This window comes from Crinia signifera, chromosome 11 (assembly GCF_055691185.1).
Source record: "Crinia signifera chromosome 11, ASM5569118v1, whole genome shotgun sequence".
Lineage (NCBI taxonomy): Eukaryota > Metazoa > Chordata > Amphibia > Anura > Myobatrachidae > Crinia > Crinia signifera.
The window spans coordinates 91,856,999-91,880,334 of record NC_139227.1 but is presented as its reverse complement, the minus strand read 5'-3'; the positions used below and the strand labels follow the sequence as shown (position 1 = coordinate 91,880,334).

General features: G+C 44.6%; 3 non-coding genes across 3 annotated transcripts; all 3 read left to right on the top strand.

The window, feature by feature from the left end:
- The first annotated feature begins 1,820 nt into the window (after nucleotides 1-1,820).
- On the top strand, nucleotides 1,821-1,902 carry TRNAS-GCU (transfer RNA serine (anticodon GCU)). The gene has a single exon. It is a non-coding gene; the product is annotated as a tRNA-Ser (tRNA).
- Nucleotides 1,903-2,718: 816 nt separating this feature from the next.
- On the top strand, nucleotides 2,719-2,800 carry TRNAS-GCU (transfer RNA serine (anticodon GCU)). The gene has a single exon. It is a non-coding gene; the product is annotated as a tRNA-Ser (tRNA).
- Nucleotides 2,801-3,629: 829 nt separating this feature from the next.
- Nucleotides 3,630-3,711, top strand: TRNAS-GCU (transfer RNA serine (anticodon GCU)). The gene has a single exon. It is a non-coding gene; the product is annotated as a tRNA-Ser (tRNA).
- The last annotated feature ends 19,625 nt before the right edge of the window (nucleotides 3,712-23,336 follow it).

Genomic DNA, 23,336 nt, shown 5'->3' with positions numbered 1-23,336 from the left:
ATTAAGATGAATATCCTCCCTAAGATACTCTACATGCTTCAAGCCCTTCCTATCACGATACCCCTTTCGTTTTTTAAAGAATTACAAAGCTTAGTGGGTAAATTTATTTGGGGGAACCGTAGACCGAGAATATCCCAAAAAATTCTTGTTCAGAGCCGCGAGAGGGGCGGCCTGCAACTTCCCCATTTTCTCAGTTATTATCATTCTGTTCACATTACCAGAATTGTGGAGATGTCCAGACCTGTCCAATATAAGCTATGGCCTTCTGTCGAAGGCCACTCAGTAGGCGTATCTCCCCGGGTCATACCATGGCTCCGGAAGATCCCCTCAATACGGCAACCCACCCTGTCTCCAACACTCAAGTGCTGGGCTAGATTCAGGCATCTCCCCTATCTCGACCCAGGCACCACACTCCTCACACCTTTGATCAACAACCCGGAATTCCCTCCGGGATTCAATTTAAGGAACCTTCCAGGTCTTATCTCAGCGGATGTGTCCTACCTGGGTCGACTGGTGGACAGGTCTGGCCTACGTCCCTTCATGGTTTTACGAGATGACATTGGTCTCCCGGCAAGTTCCTTTTGGTTCTACCTCCAGGTCAGACACTATATTTCTTCCCTCCCCCCGCGGAGGCAGAGTTGGGATCCGACTCCTTTTGAATCTCTACCCCTCTCTCAGGACTGTCCAAAACACCTGATTTCTAAACTCTACCAAATTTGCCTGATTAATTTCTCAAACTCAAAGCCTACTTATACACTGGCCTGGCAGGAGGAACTGGGCCATGAACTGTCGGAAGACCAGTGGAACCAAATATTTAAATTTATATTTGCATCCTCCTCCTCAATTCAGACACTGGAAACTCAGTATAAGGAATTGTCTCGCTGGTACAGATGCCCTTCCACATTACACCAAATGAATACAGCATTACCTAATCGCTGTTGGAGATGCGATCAATCCCCAGGCACCCCCTTGCACATCGGGTGGTCCTGCCCAGTCCTCCAGGGCTACTGGCGCCAGATTCATGCTATCTCCGAGAAGATTACTAGCTCTTCACTCCCCTTCAGCCCTGAGTTCTGGTTATTTAATTTGATGGATATACCCATCTCGCGCTTTAAAAAATCATTACTCAGACACCTGATGAATGCAGCGAGAGCTGTCATACCCTGCCATTGGAGGGCCCCCACACCCCCTCCTCTTTCCCATTGGTTTCGCAGAATAGACCTTTATATGTCCATGGAGGATCTTACATCCTTTCTAAAACACTCCACCCAGACCTTTACTGTTACCTGGCTAAATTGGCTTACTTTTAAAGAATCACCTGATTACTCTATACATGTCTCGTCCGATAGGGCCCTTTCCAACACGCAGTGACTCCTAAACAAATCCTCCCCCACTCCCTCCCCACCACCCCCTCTCTTTTCTTTATCTTCCTCCCTCTCCCCCTTTTTTCTTCTATTAACCTCATGCAATGCCACTCTTATGGTTCTTTCTACGCTCCATAATTTACTAATATGTGTGGTATGAGTATTATGTCCTAGATTTCAGGGTTACGCATAACTACAACCTGATGTTACATTCAAAGATTTGTTGCACTTTAGATAACCATCCTATTATGTTATTTTCTTATTGTACGTGCATTATTTGATTTTACATTGATCTTCTGTAACCCTGCTTTACACTCAATAAAAATTGATTGCATAAAAAAAAAAACATATATGGGCTGCTGATAGTTATGACAATACAATCCACAGAGGTTTAAATTATTGACTTTTAAATACCACAAGTGGTGTCGGATTGCTGGGTGCGTTGTAAACATGGAGGACGAGGTGGCCGAGTGGTTAAGGCGATGGACTGCTAATTCATTGTGCTCTGCACACATGGGTTCAAATCCCATCCTCATCAGCTTGATATCTTTTTGGAGCTGATATCTTTGTCAAGATCTTAAATTCCTGTCAATCATGTTATAAAGTCTTTCTTTAAATAACAGACATGCACAGCACACTTTTAGTGTAACTCTAGCATTGCTTTTACAGTAGCAGTCGTGCTATTGGCGAGATGTGACTTGCCATCAAGCCTTTGATAGTGATGAGAACACAGTCCAAATGCTAGAAATAATTTACTTTAAAGTAGGAAAAGTGGTGCCAGAAAGCCGGGATTGGGAGATAGCAGAAAGATGAGATGGCTGAGAGGTTAAGGTTATGGACTGCTAATCCATTGTGCTCAGCACCATCCTCGTCTATTTAATTTTTTCTTGTCTGGACATGCTACTTTTGCGAAGAATGCTTCATAAGCCAACACTTGAAGCTTACACATCACTGTAAAAAAATACTTTAAATCAAGAAATCTATTTCAAGATCAGAAAAAGATGCCGATTGAAGCTTAAACAAAAATATCAAGAAATAAACCAGTAAAGTCAAGATTATGAACAAGATGCCATTTGAAGACAACACAAAAATTTCAAGAATATACCAGTCAAATCAGGAATTCTACTTCAAGATCATGAACATAATACTCTGTCTTACAATTGGATCTGAAAGTGTTTTCATTTTACAAAATCATTTATTATTAAGTAAATAAAGTCTAGAACATTCTCTAGGTATTTGTTAAACTTATATGGGCTGCTGATAGTTATGACAATACAATCCATAGAGGTTTAAATTATTGACTTTTAAATACCACAAGTGGTGTCGGATTGCTGGGAGCATTGTAAACATGGAGGACGAGGTGGCTGAGTGGTTAAGGCGATGGACTGCTAATCCATTGTGCTCTGCACGCATGGGTTCAATTCCCATCCTTGTTGGCTTGATATCTTTTTGGAGCTGATATTTTTGTCAAGATCCTAAATTCCTGTCAATCATGTTATAAAATCTTTCTTTAAATAACAGACATGCACAGCACACTTTTAGTGTAACTCTAGCATTGATTTTACAGTAGCAGTCGTGCTATTGGCCAGATGTGACTTGCCATCAAGCCTTTGATAGTGATGAGAACACAGTCCAAATGCTAGAAATAATTGACTTTAAAGTAGGACAAGTGGTGTCAGAATGCCGGGATTATGAGATAGCAGAAAGACGAGGTGGACGAGAGTTTAAGGTTATGGACTGCTAATCCATTGTGCTCAACACGCATGGGTTGAAATCCCATCCTCGCCGATTTAATTTACGTTGTCTGGACATGCTACTTTTGCGAAGAATGCTTCATAAGCCAACACTTGAAGCTTACACATCACTGTAAAAAAATACTTTAAATCAAGAAATCTATTTCAAGATCAAAAAAAGATGCCGATTGAAGCTAAAAAAAATATCAAGAAATAAACCAGTAAAGTCAAGATTATGAACAAGATGCCATTTGAAACCAACACAAAAATTTCAAGAATATACCAGTCAAATCAGGAATTCTACTTCAAGATCATGAACATAATACTCTGTCTTACAATTGGATCTGAAAGTGTTTTCATTTTACAAAATCATTTATTATTAAGTAAATAAAGTCTAGAACATTCTCTAGGTATTTGTTAAACTTATATGGGCTGCTGATAGTTATGACAATACAATCCACTGTGGTTTAAATGATTGACTTTTAAATAAGACAAGTGGTGTCGGATTGCTGGGTGTGTGGCAAACATGAAGGACGATGTGGCTGAGTGGTTAAGGCGATGGACTGCTAATCCATTGTGCTCTGCACGCATGGGTTCAAATCACATCCTCGTCGGCTTGATATCTTTTTGGAGCTGATATTTTTGTCAAGATCTTAAATTCCTGTCAATCATGTTATAAAGTCTTTCTTTAAATAACAGACATGCACAGCACACTTTTAGTGTAACTCTAGCATTGCTTTTACAGTAGCAGTCGTGCTATTGGCCAGATGTTACTTGCCATCAAGCCTTTGATAGTGATGAGAACACAGTCCAAATGCTAGAAATAATTGACTTTAAAGTAGGACAAGTGGGAGACTTCCACTTGCGGTTTCATGGGAATGGCTGCCTGAGACCGCAGCTCCGGGCTGATCCCACCAAATGGTCATATAGGGGGACATTCACCTTCCCCCGACCACCATTGCCTGACTACACAGCACCCCCTGAACGAGCAGAACACTCGGCGAACAGTGGACCCTCTCCGTACCCGGTGACGTCACCGCCCTCTCCAGCGCCATTACAGCGTGCTACAAACGGAGACAGATCCGAGTCCCCCCTGGCCTGCGAAACGCAGTGGAAGGAGAACTTGAGTCCCACACCAGCCACCAAGCCGGGGAGACAGCTGGCGCAACTTGGACCAAACGCCTACCCTACCGCAACAGCGACACGCGCCCATCCTTCACCCGGCACCATCTTGGGCCAACACACGCTGGGCTATTAAGCTGCAGAGGTCACAGAAACATCCAGGTACTGCTCAAGCCTCGACCTATCTGCCGCCCCACCGCACTCCCACAGGGCAGTGAGACATTACTATACCCCTTATACAGAGTGGCAGATGGTTCCGCCCTCCCCCCCCCCCCCCTGGGCATTATAACCACAAAGGGTAAAATCAAGGAACTGCGCCTATATTATCATTGGGGATTACCCTTGTCCCTGATTTAGCAGAGAGGACCCTGCCTCCCCCCAGCCTCACCTTGGGGCACAATTTCAAGCAGTGTCACTTGGCTGACTACACAGGCTAAAGCCTAAGTACAAGGGGCTCATTCTCATTCATATACCCCATCCCCAGATGGATCACTCCCACTCAACGGGGAAGCAGACTAGGCATACCCCAACCAGGAATGAGAAACATAGAGCTGAGCACACCATGGCATCAGAAGAGGAAGATGATATTACCCCTCTCTCACCTGCTTCCAAGAAATCCATAGTGAACTCAGGAAACTCTGATACAACACAGATTTCCAAAGACCTTGACTCCCCTGTAACTTACAGAGACATTGAGGATGCTATCCACCATGGCCCCCCTGCTAACCAACGCAGTGCAAGAAATATCTCAACAATTGCAGCAATTAACCACTAGAGTCTCCACTAATGAGAACAGGATAGGAGCTCTCTCTCATGATATGCACACAGTACAAAACGATATGATCAGACTCCAGAAAGACAATTATCATCTTTAGAATAAAATAGACGAGATGGAAAATCGGTCAAGGAGGAATAATATTAGAGTAGTCGGCCTCCCAGAAATCATCAAAGGCCCGGCTCTAACTGACTTTGTCACCAAAAAACTACCTGAGCTCCTGGGAATAACAGGAATGCAAGGACCTAGTGGTGGAGAGGGTACACCGTTTAGGATACACTCCCAAACACAATGACCCGAGACCCAAGCCTATCCTGTTCCGATGTTTAAATTATTTACATAAAGTAGCGATTTGGAGAGCATCACGCAAGATCCAGAATCTTATATGGGAGGGAAAGGATCTACGATTGTTCCAGGACTTCTCGTGGAATTCTCCAAACAGAGGCAAGCCTTCTCCCCTATCTGTACCCAATTAGTTGAAAGAAAACTGAAGTTCGCTCTGATGTATCCAGCCCGTCTGAGGATCTTCATGGATGACACCCAATACGACTTCTCTGACCCTGACAATGCCAAAGGATTCCTCCGAGAGAAACTCTCCTCACCTTCAGCAGATATTACGGATAAATGATATGATTGAGATGCGAAGTACTCTCACCTTTCAGAAGATTCCTAACCTAAAGTGACTTCACTTATTGACTATGATTGTTGGTGATTATAACCTTCTACAAAATCTTATTTACTCCTACCCCCCTACTCCTTTCCGCCTCTTTTCCCTTATGTCATATCACCCCCCCCCCACCCCCCCCTCCCCCATCATCATTCTTCTCTTCCTAGGTCAATATATCACTCAGGTCATAAGGGATCCGTTTTAGTTCTATTAGTAGTTATATGGCAAAAAAAAAACAAAAAAAAAAACATGGGATTATGCCCGGTTATATATTTCCCATGTCTCGTATCTATATTGATATCAGGAACCTTGATATAGGGTTCACTATTCTGTCTTCTAAATTTAATTGTTTTCTGCAGAATGTCTATGTTTTGGATGGCTCATTGAGTGCGTGGATCGCACTAGCTTGCATTATATGTTTGTTCTCTCCCCTGTCTTGTGCATCTATGTCTCCCTCCCCTAGTCCTCCCCCAGTGTTTTCACAGGTTACCAGAAGTACTGATGAGAATATGAGAAACCACGTTGGTCTGATGTTCTTCACCCCAGTCCACCCCGACTCCCATGACTGAAATCAAAATAGGCTCCCTCAAGGTGGGTGGTTTCCATTCGCCGGCTAAACGCCGCAAGGTATTGGTCTATTTGCAAAAGCAGGCTCTAGATGTTGTGTGTCTCCAGGAGACACATCTATTACCCCCAGAAGTGCTAAAACTCCAAATGATGAAATGGAGAGTCTTGGCCTCAGCCCCTTATAATTCTAAATCAAGAGGTATTGTGATCCTGGTCTCTAAGTCCCTTCCGATTGAGGTCACATCGGTACAAGCAGATGCAGAAGGCAGATATCTAATAGTGGAAGTCAAAATCAATGACAAACCATATGTCATATGCTCAATTTATGCTCCCAACACATATTCTAAAGTCTTCTTCAAACAAATTATAGCTCTGCTCACTCCGCACATCGCCTCATCTTGAATTGTTTGTGGAGACTTTAACTTTACAGCTCACCCCACCCTAGACTGATCTAATGCCAATGCCAAAACAAGACATCCCCCCAGGATAAATATACCTTTTCTATTAAACAGCCTCCAACTTACAGATGTATGGAGAGACCTCCACCCAACCCACAGGGAATACACATGTTTGTCGGCTGCGCATCATACCTTTTCGCGCATCGACTATACTGTATCTTTGTCTCTACCAGCCTTCTCCCCCAAACTACTGCAGCGAAAATTTACCCCATTATCATATCAGACCATGCATTGTTACATGTCTCTTTACAGACATCCAAAGAAACCTCCCAGTATAGGTCCTGGAAATTTCCCTCCCACCTCTCTAAATCTCACCCCTTCCGAGAGCACCTAACAAAAGCTTGGGAAGAGTATCATGCCAACCATAAAGAATGCCTAGCAACTAACTCCTCACTCTATTGGATGGCAGCCAAATCTGTCTTGCGTGGCTCAATCATGAGTTTTGAAAAAGAACATAAAAAAAGATTATCTCAATCATACAAATCAGCTCAGAAAGAACTAGAGAAAACATACGCCACTTATCTTACAAACCCTACACATACGCACAAATCTAGGTACTTGCAGGCAAAATCATCATTAGATGACATACTTCAAGCTATGACTGACAAAAGCCAGTTTATCGCTAATTACAAGTATCATAGGACTTCCGTTTCCGGCATCCTGGAGTGAGCAGCTCCTCCGCACAGCTCCTTCACCCGCTCGGTCCCAGATCACCTGCAAGCTGTCTGCTCCACGCAGAACCCGATCCAGATCTCCCCGACATTGTCCTGCAAGTATGGACAAGTTTCTGGGTCCACCTCCATCTGCAAAACCTGCTTCCAAGACGCCGCAGACGCCATTGTCGCAACGCCATGAAAAACGGTGCGGAGAACACAGCTTGGCGCTGGAAGCGGACAACGCCCAAGGCACCCCGGCGGCTAAGAAACCAATTTCAGAGCTGGATCAAGATGGCGACCTCACTAGAAGGGTGGCAAGTAACGTAAATATAGCGTACCCCGACTTGGTAGCTGCTATTAAGGAGACTATATCCCCTTTGCTACATAATGCAGTAACTGAAATAATGACACAGATACAGGGACACTCTGAACGCCTTTCCATAGCTGAAGTTCAGATAGGAGACAATACTGACCAGATACAGGCCTTACAAAAGGAGGTTAAACTCCTCAAAATTGATAACAAAAGACTGACAGACTCAGTTGAGAATATTGAGAACCGCTCGCGCCGTAAAAATATTCGCATAATGGGCCTGCCGGAAACATTAAAAGGCACACAACTTGATCGTTTTGTACATGATACCCTCCCCAAATTACTGCATATTGAGGAAGCATGCAAAGACATTGTACTTGAAAGAGTACATAGAATTGGGGCTTTAAAACCGAATTCAGACACCAGACCGAGAGTGGTCATAATAAAAGTCCTGAACTATTTACATAAAAGCCTAATCTGGTCAGCCTCCAGAAAAATTAACCCCTTGCTATGGGAGGTAAACACACTACGTATCTATCAGGTATATTCACCTGAACTAGCAAAAACCCGACGATCCTTTAATAATGTGTGTTCCATGCTGGTAAAGGATAACAAGAGATTCCACATGATGTTTCCAGCCCGACTGCGAATTTTCACAGCCACGGGATTTTAAGATTTTCTGTCTCCTAATGAAGCAGAATCCTATTTAAAGAATGACCTAACAATGTTGGAGACAGAAAGCATTGCAGATGACCCAAAAAACTAAGATCGGTACTTATGTAGTATCTGGGCTGCCGATTTCTAAATCGGGTCGGATCGGGCACATCGCATCGCATGCGACCATCGGATGCGATGCGATGCGATGACCCGATTTTTCCATAGGAATCAATGTTAAAATGGACTGAGTCCATTTTAACATGGAATTCAATGGGGAAAAGGGGTCCTTTTCATACCCCTACTATCCAAGTGGGCATGGAGTTGGATATAAACCTGTGGCGAGCGTAGCGAGCCACCGAGCCCGAAGCGTGGCGAGCGTAGCGAGCCCCGCGAGGGGACACAGAATACCGTCCCCTCGCGGGGCTCGCTTCGCTCGCCACGCTTCGGGCTCGGTGGCTCGCTACGCTCGCCACAGGTTTATATCCAACTCCATGCCCACTTGGATAGTAGGGGTATGAAAAGGACCCCTTTTTCCCATTGAATTCCATGTTAAAATGGACTCAGTCCATTTTAACATGGATTCCTATGGAAAAATCGGGTCATCGCATCCGATGGTCGCATGCGATGCGATGCGATATCGCATCGCATCGCATCTGATTGTATGCCTCAATGTCTTTGCATGCTTCCTCAATATGCAGTAATTTGGGGAGGGTATCATGTACAAAACGATCAAGTTGTGTGCCTTTTAATGTTTCCGGCAGGCCTATTATGCGAATATTTTTACGGCGCGAGCGGTTCTCAATATTCTCAACTGAGTCTGTCAGTCTTTTGTTATCAATTTTGAGGAGTTTAACCTCCTTTTGTAAGGCCTGTATCTGGTCAGTATTGTCTCCTATCTGAACTTCAGCTATGGAAAGGCGTTCAGAGTGTCCCTGTATCTGTGTCGTTATTTCAGTTACTGCATTATGTAGCAAAGGGGATATAGGGCCTTATTCTGGTTGGTGCGGCCGGGCCGTACGCGTACGTTCCGGGGTTTTTCATGATCTGCGCATGCGTACATTCGCTAATGCGCAGGCGCGAACACTCCACAACGCTTACGGACGGGTCTCTCCGTGCGAAAAAACCTGTACGCGAGAGTACGGGCATTGGGGGCGGCATAGGGGCGTGTTGAGGGGAGCGGCCGAAATAATGAGGGAAAATGGGCGTAAACATGGGCGTACACGGGGGTGTGCACCAAAAATGAACGGTGCTACTACCGCACGATCGCCTAAAGCACCGTTCATTTCGGACACAAAACAGGCGGCCGCCAACCGCCACCTCAGACCACCCCTACAGATACCGCATGCCTGCGTGCGCCTGGGTTTGCTAATTTACGCTGATTACTACTCAAACACATACACCTGAATGTAATAAGCAATGCTGCAGTCTATTAAGTCAAAACCATGATTTCACTACCTGCAAGCCACACACAGCACTCAAACACATTGGAAGCTTATCTTTCTATACTTCTCTACATTTAAAGGTTTGTTTAATTTAAGGTAAGAATCTTTTTAAGACCTGCTTATATATGCTAAGGTAGCTATTTGTTGAACAGTTATACACATTCACTACGTGCTTTCATAGACTTTACACAGTAGCACACTCAATCTACACAAGGCGACATGTGTCAACGTGTTCACTCTAATACAAACATAGGTTTTGTATTTATGATACAATAACATAAACCACATCTAACACCTACAAAGGATGTTTCAGCAATGTTTTAAGCCCATGCCCACTATTTTGCACACAATCTTTGTATAGTACCCAAAATACAGAACTGTACCACTATCTGATCTGCTATGAATTGGATTTTACTACACTCTGGATGTAAGATGCCACCAATCACATTATTGCACTCACATCTCTCTAACAAAGGATTCCTACATCTGCTTATGACACTGTAAAATCATATATATTTAAAAAGTTATACATGTTTGTTCACAAGCAATTTTCTCATGTTTGGCCGATTCACACATCTTTTTTTAGGGAGGACACATATGCATTCCTACACAAATGTACCTTTTGACCCTTGTTTGTCTGCCTCACCCACTCCATGAGGAAAGCATTGTTCTGGACCTGCTTTTACCTACTACTGTAGGAGCTACCTCACCTGCACACAAACTGCTTTCTCACCTATTAAGTTGCTCTGCACATGTGCTGACACAAACTAATTAGCAGGGAAAAGTTGGATAGGAACATGGGAATGGCCATGGAGAGGGTTACACATGGGAAACTTCTACCACACTTCAACAAATGTTCAAAAATACCCTGGTCAGTAAGTACACATAAATGTAGTATTTGTTTCACACAAGAAATTACACATACAACAATTTTGTTTTAATTGGTAAAATAAATGTATTTGCTGTTCAGCATCACAGCTTATTTGACACTTTAATGTCATAAATCAAATAAACAAATAAAATAGACACAAAAATAAAAAAACAGCCAGAACAAGAGGTTGCATATCTCCAAACATGTGTTACCCTGCAAATGCAATGGTGAAAGAAATGGGGACACCAGAATACGTACTGCAACAACCAGGGTGAATACTAAGCAAGATAGACACCACCAAAAATTTATCCTGCATTTGTAGAGGTCAAAATAAGAACTTTAATGCCCATGGCACGAAAATGGATCGATGGCCAACTCAGGAAGTGGATGTCCAGTGCAATTTAAACATTTGGGGTCCAACCACAGAGGAAGTGAACCAGGTCTCATTATTTGGGCCCTTTTTTCCCCCTTTTAGATGGGGCCTTGGGGACAGGGGCCTTTGGCTCAGATGGCTTGCGGCGTCTTCCCCTAGTGGACACAGGAGGGTCAGCAGAGGTGGAAGGTTGGGGAGCAGCTTGGGGTGGGCCAGCAGATGGGGGTTGTCCCTTAGGGACCTGGCGGTGGTCAGCAGCTCCGCAAGAATTTCATTCTGGCGGCTGAGGTGTTGGCCAATGCTTTGCATGCCAGCCGCCAGAGTGTCATTCATGCGGTTGAAGGCCTCACACTGCTGCCTGTTTGTGGCCTTCCAATCTGTCAGAAATTCCCCAACCTGCTGCTGACGGATCGCAGCATCCACCCCTTGCTGCTCGATCCTCTCCAGCATCACCATCACGCTGGCATCCCATGTCTCCTGTGGCTGGGGGTGTCGTCTTGGTGGAGGCTGGACCACTTGCTCCACCTGTGGCTCTGCAGAGGAAGATGCTGCCGGTTCATCCTGGGTTTCTGCTTCTTCTAGGATAATAATTGAAAACAATGTCACCATCACATACGCACAAAAAAATATCTTTCAAAATACAATGCATTACTGTGACTTACCATCAAAAGCAGCAGCAAAGACCTCCGCCGGGAGCTCACTATCCATATTGGATATCCCCCTGACCTCGGCCACATCAATGACATCCAAGGTGTCCTGCTCCAGGGGGGTATACTCCAAATTATCTGGCATAGGCCCTCTCCCGGTGGACATGCTGTGGTTGTACCGGTCAGTCATCTTCCTCTTCAGTGTCGTTTTGAAGTCTGTCCACCTACAAGTTTAAAAATACAAATATCACCATGAGATATGTGCACCACTGTGCTACGTGACATTTCCTAGTGTGGGTGATCTTATGTTTTTTAGCCATATGTGTCCCACACACACATTAATGTCTCCATTAGGAGGCATTTCAGTGTCTCATCTCATTCATTAGGCCACTAAATGCACATACATAGATCACTATGCAGAAATGACATCATCCATGGCCAAATTATGCACCTCCACCTGTTGTGAAACTACACATTCCACCATAGCTTGACAGTGTGGTTATTATGGAGTAATTTAACTATGGGATGGCATACTGGGATGTGTAGTTTCTCACCAGCTACATGTGCACAGTTTGGTCATTCTTGTTTCAGTAGCATCATATGGAACATGTTACAACAACTCTTTCAAAAACACACTTTACATGAGCAGAACTGTGCCCATAACCTCACATCACACCAATGGTGCATGTTTCATATATCAATGTGGGTTATTAGACATGGTTGTGTTCACATGTGACATTGAAGTGTAGCACTATCTACAAACACACCTTTCTATTATTCTCAAAACATACATGTAACATATGTACACACATATGACATTATCAGGGGGACAAACACACTTGCCTTTTCTTCACCGCTAGCCAATCTCTGACCACTGGTGACACCTGGTTCACTTCCTCTGTGATCTTGTCCCAAAGGTTTCTCCTTGCACTGGCACTCGGCTTCCTGGTTGCCAATTCTATCCATTCGCGTGCCCTGGGCACTAAAATTCGCAATTCTGACTCTACAAATGCAGGGTTTCTCTTTTTGGTGGTGGTATCCTGCTCAGTCCTCACCCTAGATGTTGCAGCTCGTTTTCTGGTGGCCCCAGTTCTCTCACCATGCACCTGCTGGGTCACACCTGTTTGGAGAGATGCAACCTCTTGTTCTGGCTGGTTGCTTGGCCCTTGTGGAGCTGGTGCAGTTTGAACAGGGCCTGTTAGTGAGGGGCCCGCTTGGTCTTGCAGGCTACTTCTCTCTTGGGCCCTCCTTCTACGCTCCTGTTCCCTCTTCTGCAAAGCTTCAAGCAGGGATTCTGCTGTAGCTCTCTGTAGAGCGTCCTCAGCTGCGGAATCCTCTGAGCTAGACATGTTTGCAGCAATTCTGGCCTGCATCTGACTGAATATTTATATGGTAATCTCCCGCCATGAACAAGGGGGCGTATATTTTTCCCCGCATTGTAGTTGCTAATTTACGCCGATATTTCCCGCCGATAATTCCCGCTTAAATTACGCAGGTCTCAACGCACCTGATCAATCACCTGTATATGCACATACACAGGTTGTGGAGCATTGTGTACTACATCGTGAAATGTGTGCACCTGTCATTCCAATGATGAGTGTTGTCAGCTGGTATCTGTTGGAGTTCGTGTATGCTTTCTGAGTCACATTTCAAAACATCACGTTATAATGCTTTCCTTACATATGTAATGAGTATGAAATTGTCATACGCCAACATGTTGCATTGTGTCTTTTTTATCAGCGTCTTTATTAGTAGACGGTTGCGTGTATTATTTTCCGCACACTGTATATACAGTACGTCTCTCCATGGAAATCGGTGTATTGTGCCCTTTTATCAGCGTATTTATTAGTAGACGGTTGCGTGTATTATTTTCCGCACACTGTATATACAGTACGTCTCTATACATTGAATGCATGCTGTTGGTTATGGTGTGTGTATATCGGAACGGTCCGCGTAAGTTTATATTCGCATCCAGTTTGTTAATGTAAGAAGGATTAATAAAGTTAATACTAAACAAACAATATTTTACACCAATCAGCAAGCACCAAAAGTGATATATGTACCTGCAATTATTAACTGTGCCATTGCCACTATGACTTCAACCAGGGCTAGGGCGTTTTCGACCCAGGAGCTGGTGGCCTTGGTTGAGGTCATGGACCGTCGGCTGGGGCCCAGGGGCCCATATGTGTCCAACATGGACAAGCGGCGGGCGTATAATGCTGCCCGCCGCCTAATATACACCCGGACCGGCATCCGCAGAAGCCTGGGCCAAGTCGAGCGGCGCTGGTCTGACCTGCGCCGGCGCCAGCCAGTCATGCTGAGTTGCATTCGCCGCCATATTGCCCGATGTAAGTTTTTATTAACTAGTATGTCTGCGTTTTTTTTCAAATGATTTCTGTACTTTTAATAAATATGTTCCTGAGTATGTGGGTGTATATGGGTGTATAGGGGGTGTATAGGGGGTGTATATGGGGTGTATAGGGGGTGTATATGGGGTGTATATGGGGTGTATATGGGGTGTATATGGGGTGTATAGGGGGTGTATAGGGGGTGTATATGGGGTGTATAGGGGGTGTATAGGGGGTGTATATGGGTGTATATGGGGTGTATATGGGGTGTATAGGGGGTGTATATGGGGTGTATATGGGGTGTATATGGGGTGTATATGGGTGTATATGGGGTGTATAGGGGGTGTATATGGGGTGTATAGGGGGGGGTTTAAGTAGTTGCTCAGTTTTTGGGTGTAGCATATCAATTAGTTTGCATGATAAATGTCTGAAATATAACAGCAATGATAATTTGGAAGGTTATGAGCATGACTAATGTGAATTTTTCTTTCCCCCTTTTTTATGAAACCCAATCTTCGATTTCTATGCCATCAACATGAACATTTCAGCACGGGCAAGGGCACGCATAGAAGCCCGGGAGCAGGCAGCCCGGGAGCAGGCAGCCCAGGAGCAGCCAGACGAGGAGGAGGAAGAGGAGGAGGAAGAGGAGGAGGAAGAGGAGGAGACAATGGGTCCAGCTGGGGCCCACCAAATTTCTACATCCCCTTCCACCAGCCACTCCCCTACCCCCTCCCCCTCCCCAACCCCCACCCCCTCCCCAACCCACACCCCTACCCCCACCCACACCCCTACCCCCACCCCCTCCCCAACCCCCACCCCCACCCCCTCCCCAACCCCCACCCCCTCCCCACCCCATTTCCAACCCCCCTACACCTCTCCACCACCCACCCCCAAACCTCTCCAATCCCCACTCCAACCCACTACCAGTATCCCAAGTCCTATCCCATCCCCCTTGCTCCTGACCCCCCCAACCACCGCACACCCAACCAGCGGCGAGCAGGATGGCTCAACTAGCCGTAAGTAAATAATGTGTCTAATGTTTACCTACACATTTCTACACATAAACAATCACAACAACCACATATGTGTATCCAACATCAACATTAGTTGCAACATATCACTGCAGGGCGACCATGAGGTGTGGCCTGTCCTTCTCCAGGAACAAGGGTCCCCTTGGCGTTTTTTTTTTAGTGTGGCCATGCCTCACCCCTTGAATAATTGACATAACAGTACATCCAATGACATATCCGACATTAGTGGTGTTGTAGTTATGTGGATCCAGGTGTTGTGTAACTCCACTTCCCAGCATGATGTGCAACATAAATTTATAGATTGTTTTGTTAATAGTGTGTGAGGCCATGCGGATGCATGCTTTACAAACATAGCTTTAGGCCTATAATTTGTACAGCAATGTCCTAAATTTTAAATAGTAAGGAGTGCTTAAGCCACAACAATGTCATAACCCTTAAATAGCACAGCCTAATTGTGAGGTTAGAGGTGAGTCCCCCAAAACAAAACTACCAATTGGGATACAGCATACATCCATCCAAGAAGGAGTAATTAATTTAATGTTATGTAATATGTACAGTATGTGTGTGTCAACATATACATTTTTAGTACTGTGTTTACAGCAGACCCATCTTCAATGTAGTTGAAAAATGTATGTGGCCTTCACACTTAACTCACAACTTGGTATTATGTTAAAATACAACAAACATTTGTGTATATTATATATTAATTATTTTTTTTTTCCTACACTACAGACACTGAACAGCACCAGGAGGAGGTGGCACAGATTATTAGGGAGATCTTCCTGACCCTCCTCTATTTACATATACTTTTTGCCCAACTGGAGGCCCGCATTTAATTTGTAAAAAAAAGTTTTAATGTTCGTTAAAAAAAAAAAAATTTTATGTACAGTTAGAAGTTGCCTGTGTTGTTAATCATAAATATGTTATAGGGTTTGTAAGGGCAGGTACAAACAGATGTGTAATGTAAGTTATATTTGTAATTTGAGGTGAGGGGTAACGATTGCTGTGTGAATGTGTGTGTTTTTGAGTTAAATAACACATAGTGAAAATGCATGAATGATTAATGTTGTTAGATTAAAACATCACACATAACATCAGGGTAGGTATACATGTTACACATTTTGGACAAACTAATTATGGACATAATTTAGTACATACACACAAACACCAACATAAATTTATTTAAAAGTAAAAGCAATGTGGGGACACATAGATAGTGATTAAAATGCCACATTAGAACATAACAAATATACATGTAATGAGGGTTAAAATGTTGTTTTATTAGGGTCTTTATTAAGGTAAACAATTGAGTTAATAGAAAACAATAATTGAATAACAATTAGAATAATTAATTAATTGTCAGAAGTGTAGTTGAAAGGCAAGATTCGCAGGTCCATATATGTGAAGGGTATGCCAGCGTGCACGGACGTACGCTCACTCTCACGAGCGGTGACATAAGCTGAGTTTTCTATTGAAAACAATAGGGACCCGTCCGTGCAAGCTGGCGTACGCTCAGATAGCCGCAAGAAGTCGGCGGGAAGACGGACGAGAGACGTCCGTAAACGGTGGCGTACGCTCTGTTGTACGCTAGTTGTCGGAGTGTAAGGGCTGGTCCGTCCGTATACGTTGGCGTACGCTCAATTGTACGCCACTCCCCTTCGACGTTGTTTCTGGCCGTACGTATGCAGCTGATTTGTGGGTGGACTTAACCCCAACGGCCGCGTACGGATAGCGTACGTTAATAGCGAACGTACGCACGTTTGGCCGCTCCGATCAGAATAACCTCCATAGTCTCCTTAATAGTAGCTACCAAGTCGGGGTACGCTATATTTACGTTACTTGCCACCCTTCTAGTGAGGTCGCCATCTTGATCCAGCTCTGAAATTGGTTTCTTAGCCGCCGGGGTGCCTTGGGCGTTGTCCGCTTCCAGCGCCAAGCTGTGTTCTCCGCACCGTTTTTCATGGCGTTGCGACAATGGCGTCTGCGGCGTCTTGGAAGCAGGTTTTGCAGATGGAGGTGGACCCAGAAACTTGTCCATACTTGCAGGACAATGTCGGGGAGATCTGGATCGGGTTCTGCGTGGAGCAGACAGCTTGCAGGTGATCTGGGACCGAGCGGGTGAAGGAGCTGTGCGGAGGAGCTGCTCACTCCAGGATGCCGGAAACGGAAGTCCTATGATACTTGTAATTAGCGATAAACTGGCTTTTGTCAGTCATAGCTTGAAGTATGTCATCTAATGATGATTTTGCCTGCAAGTACCTAGATTTGTGCGTAAATCGGGTCGGATCGGGCACATCGCATCGCATGCGACCATCGGATGCGATGCGATGACCCGATTTTTCCATAGGAATCAATGTTAAAATGGACTGAGTCCATTTTAACATGGAATTCAATGGGAAAAAGGGGTCCTTTTCATACCCCTACTATCCAAGTGGGCATGGAGTTGGATATAAACCGAGCACGAAGCGTGGCGAGCGTAGCGAGCCCCGCGAGGGGACACAGAATACCGTCCCCTCGCGGGGCTCGCTTCGCTCGCCACGCTTCGGGCTCGGTGGCTCGCTACGCTCGCCACAGCTTTATATCCAACTCCATGCCCACTTGGATAGTAGGGGTATGAAAAGGACCCCTTTTTCCCATTGAATTCCATGTTAAAATGGACTCAGTCCATTTTAACATTGATTCCTATGGAAAAATCGGGTCATCGCATCCGATGGTCGCATGCGATGCAATATCGCATCGCATCGCATCTGATTGTATGCCTTAACTTAAGGCATACAATCAAAAAATCGGCAGCCCAGATACTACATAAGTACCCTAAGATCTAACTTTAAGGAGTTCTCGTCTTATGCTTCTTTCCTGAGACTGGGAATAGCACATGATGTTTAAATGTGCATGTTGGTTTTTATTCCACAGTTTGCAGTATGGAAGCGGTATTATGCTTCTACATATTGTGGACTAGGTTGGGATTTATATTGTTTTCTAGTAGACGGTTTATAGTTTATTGTTTATAGCATAGTAAAATGCAAATCTTTGGGCCTTATTCTGGTCGGTGCGGCCGGATCCGAATATGCGGCCAGGACCGTGCGTGCGAAACCCCGCCTTCCATACGGATCGCCAACTCCGTCCGTACGCGGTAAGAAGCTGGCCAAACGGACCGCACGTGTATTTTTCATGGAATACGCCTCCCCCATCTCCTTCGCAGACCATCGAATGCAGGACCGAGTGGTCCACCAGCTCCCGCAGCCTCAGACCACATGGACATGTTTCCGTGCAAAAGCAGGGATCTGGGCGGGCAGCTGACATCCGGCGATGTCATATGTCCGCCCCCTACACGTGCGTCACGACTGCATTACCATACGTACGCCCAGCGTTTGCATGGGAACGCCCATGAAACGCGGGGCGTATGCATATGGTAATGAGCCCAAATAGCCCTTCACGCCCCTCTCCACCCCTTGTTCGGAGTGTTCACATTTCATGCGGGATTTGACCGTACTCCCCGCTCGCACATGCGCAGAGACGCCTCTGCACATGCGCAGACACAAAACATCGGCGGCACGAACGCACGCAGATATTACCGCACCAACCAGAATAAGGGCCTTTGTGGGTAACCAAGCGGGAGCCAGGGGCAAAGCCGGCTCTCTTTTGTTAACTTATGAATGTTCTAAATAAGCGTATAGTACAGGTGACATACGCTTCTTTTCAATATCGGAAGTCAGACTATGTAAAGATTATAGCTGCATTATTAGATTTAGATTTGTTTTGCTGTCTTTTATGTCTCCTTATGTGTCTTTCCACCCCCTCCTTTTGCACTGCGAGAATACATGAGAGTACGTACCCCCCTATATTGTTTAACGATGATTTCTATAGGATCTCTTAATATAAGAGGCATACACACTCCTTGTAAGAGACGTAGACTGTTAATGTACTTGGATAAACAAAAAATCGATTTGATATTTCTTCAGGAGACGCACTTGATGAGGGATGAGGTAAAGAAATTAAAAATGTTGAACTGGTCAGTATTAGGATCAGCATCTTTAAATTCAAAATCGTGTGGAGTGGCTATTTTAGCAAAAACCCATCTTAATACTCGAGTTATCTCTGAAAGTGTGGACCCTGAAGGTCGTTTCATTATTCTACAGGTGTAAATTGAAAATAAGGCTTTGACCAATTGCTCTGTTTATGCTCCTACGACCTACGCAGTACAAAAAATCATTTTTTGTTCAGTTGCTGGCCAAGCTACATACATATGACCCGAGTTCCTTGATAATTGGTGGTGATCTTAACTTAATATCTTCACATTATATGGACCGATCTCCCCCTCAAAAACATCAGAGGCCACTTCCGAAGATAGGAGTACCGTATATCCTACAGTCTTTAAATTTGATTTACTTCCTTTCCTTAAAGCCTCTAATATTTACCCACCTTTGTTGTCAGATCATGGATTAATAACTGTTGACATTGTTTTACAGAAGGAACAAAAAGCTCCGGGACATTGGAGATTTCCCTCTCACCTTTCTCAGTCTCGAGACATGTGCGATACACTTCGGAAGGTATGGTCTCAATACGCCACAGAGAATGATCATTGTAAACTGGAAAAGCCCATCCTTTACTGGCAAGCAGCAAAAGCTGTTTTGAGGGGTGAGATGATAGCCTATGTCTCGAGAAGGAAGAAACGTCAGATGTCTAATTATAAAGATCTTCAGGTAAAACTAACAAACTCTTATCAAGACTTCAGACTAAATCCTACCTTAGAAAATAAAAAAATATACCAGTTAACAAAAAATAATTTTAATGAATACCTTAAACTCCAGGGAGATAATTATTTGTTTAATATAAATGCCAAGTTTTACAAATTCGGCAATAGAGTTGGAAAATTACTTACAAATTTACTGCAGGGATCTAGGACACAAAATATAGTCAGACTGCTGAGAACACCTGGTGGTTGCCTCTCTGATATACAGGGGTGGGGTCCTGGGGTGCACACCAATTGAGAGGTGCGACCCTGCGGAGACCTTTCAGTAGAACTGCATACAAAGTCAAAGGTGCAGGTGCACAAATTAAACTCCCAATTCAAAAATTTTTGCAATAAAATTTTGCATTTTTAGCGAGGTTCTTCGCTTATTTATGGCCATAAGTAACGGCTTGCCCACCGCGTCCAGGTGACCTCATTAGTCGGGCAAGTCCCTAACATTTTGGGGGGTACAGATCTAGGGCACAGGGCACCCCAAAATGGTGCAGCCGAGTGACCCCAGGGCAACACAAGACTGAAAGAAATATATAGTGAAACAAAGTGAGGATAGGTTAGTGAGAGAGGCTGCTAAAGATAGCAGGGGTAAGTAAGTGAGAGGTAAAAAAATGAGAGATAAAGTAGTGAGAGGTGAGGTAGTGAGAGGTAAAGGTTAGAAATGAATTACATTGAAATAAAACACACAATAGGGATGAAAGTGAAAAAGAAAATAAGTGTTAATTTGTGTTGCTCCTGAGGCCAAACAGCCACACCAGTCCAGGGGGGAACACAACCCAGAAATGCACCCCCCCCCCCCATCTGATAATCCATTAAACATTTGTGCAGGTCTCACCTTGCTCTGCATGCAGTCTAAGAAATGTCAGGAACCTAATTAAAACCAATATATAGGACAGGTGGGCGTGGGTGCTACCACCAGGCGCAGAAGGGGTCTCTGGCCTTCCAATGTGTATGGAAATACACGGCATTAGATATACAGGGGTGGGGTCCTGGGGTGCACACCAATTGAGAGGTGCGACCCTGCGGAGACCTTTCAGTAGAACTGCATACAAAGTCAAAGGTGCAGGTGCACAAATTAAACTCCCAATTAAAAAATTTTTGCAATAAAATTTTGCATTTTTAGCGAGGTTCTTCGCTTATTTCTGGCCATAAGTAACGGCTTGCCCACCGCGTCCAGGTGACCTCATTAGTCGGGCAAGTCCCTAACATTTTGGGGGGTACAGATCTAGGGCACAGGGCACCCCAAAATGGTGCAGCCGAGTGACCCCAGGGCAACACAAGACTGAAAGAAATATATAGTGAAACAAAGTGAGGATAGGTTAGTGAGAGAGGCTGCTAAAGATAGCAGGGGTAAGTAAGTGAGAGGTAAAAAAATGAGAGATAAAGTAGTGAGAGGTGAGGTAGTGAGAGGTAAAGGATAGAAATGAATTACATTGAAATAAAACACACAATAGGGATGAAAGTGAAAAAGAAAATAAGTGTTAATTTGTGTTGCTCCTGAGGCCAAACAGCCACACCAGTCCAGGGGGGAACACAACCCAGAAATGCACCCCCCCCCCCCCCCATCTGATAATCCATTAAACATTTGTGCAGGTCTCACCTTGCTCTGCATGCAGTCTAAGAAATGTCAGGAACCTAATTAAAACCAATATATAGGACAGGTGGGCGTGGGTGCTACCACCAGGCGCAGAAGGGGTCTCTGGCCTTCCAATGTGTATGGAAATACACGGCATTAGATATACAGGGGTGGGGTCCTGGGGTGCACACCAATTGAGAGGTGCGACCCTGCGGAGACCTTTCAGTAGAACTGCATACAAAGTCAAAGGTGCAGGTGCACAAATTAAACTCCCAATTCAAAAATTTTTGCAATAAAATTTTGCATTTTTAGCGAGGTTCTTCGCTTATTTATGGCCATAAGTAACGGCTTGCCCACCGTGTCCAGGTGACCTCATTAGTCGGGCAAGTCCCTAACATTTTGGGGGGTACAGATCTAGGGCACAGGGCACCCCAAAATGGTGCAGCCGAGTGACCCCAGGGCAACACAAGACTGAAAGAAATATATAGTGAAACAAAGTGAGGATAGGTTAGTGAGAGAGGCTGCTAAAGATAGCAGGGGTAAGTAAGTGAGAGGTAAAAAAATGAGAGATAAAGTAGTGAGAGGTGAGGTAGTGAGAGGTAAAGGTTAGAAATGAATTACATTGAAATAAAACACACAATAGGGATGAAAGTGAAAAAGAAAATAAGTGTTAATTTGTGTTGCTCCTGAGGCCAAACAGCCACACCAGTCCAGGGGGGAACACAACCCAGAAATGCACCCCCCCCCCCCCTCATCTGATAATCCATTAAACATTTGTGCAGGTCTCACCTTGCTCTGCATGCAGTCTAAGAAATGTCAGGAACCTAATTAAAACCAATATATAGGACAGGTGGGCGTGGGTGCTACCACCAGGCGCAGAAGGGGTCTCTGGCCTTCCAATGTGTATGGAAATACACGGCATTAGATATACAGGGGTGGGGTCCTGGGGTGCACACCAATTGAGAGGTGCGACCCTGCGGAGACCTTTCAGTAGAACTGCATACAAAGTCAAAGGTGCAGGTGCACAAATTAAACTCCCAATTCAAAAATTTTTGCAATAAAATTTTGCATTTTTAGCGAGGTTCTTCGCTTATTTATGGCCATAAGTAACGGCTTGCCCACCGCGTCCAGGTGACCTCATTAGTCGGGCAAGTCCCTAACATTTTGGGGGGTACAGATCTAGGGCACAAGGCACCCCAAAATGGTTCCCTCTCTGAGTCTAACCAACAGACCGCGGCAGTTTTAAAAGATTTTTATGAAAAACTTTATGCCCACCCTGGGGGAGCTCTGGAGGACTCGATCTCTCAACCCTCTCTACTCCCTACATCCCACTACTCACAAGATTTTTGGCACTCTTTGACTTTCCCCAAGATTTCGGACTCAGATATATATCCAGACTATAGCCAGAACCCCCCCACACACCCCAGAGTTTAAGGGCCCTAGGCTGAAAGCTGAGGGTCCCCTTTTTCCATGGGTACAAGAATTTTAAAATCCAGCCCTTGGGAACCGGAGATATCTGACTTCAAAGCAGTGGTCCCATCCAAGCCTGTTATTTGCTTTTCCCAGTCAGATATTCCAAAAGCTGGGACTCTCCCCCTTTGAGGGACACTAGTAGCTTGTCTCTACTGTTCCCAGAACCAGAGATATCAGCCTTCCAGCAGCAGGTTACTGCTCCAGCTCCACATACCTGGTATGTCATTTTATATTCTCATTGGCAGATTGCTCTGCCTACTGAATTCTGATCCCTTAGTCCCCAATACCATTTGGTAGGTGGGATTCTCTAGCTTTTAATTCCATTAAAATCTAAGAAATCTATTTCTGGGAACTGGAGATATCTGCAGTCAAGCAAGCTGTCCTCCCACCAGAAAATTATGAATAATAAGCCCACTCCACTATACACCCCTCCTCTGCATATTAGACATCCTCTACCACCCTGGAAGTTATGTATCAGGGCCCTTTCATTCAGCCCAATTTTTATTATTATTTTTATTATTA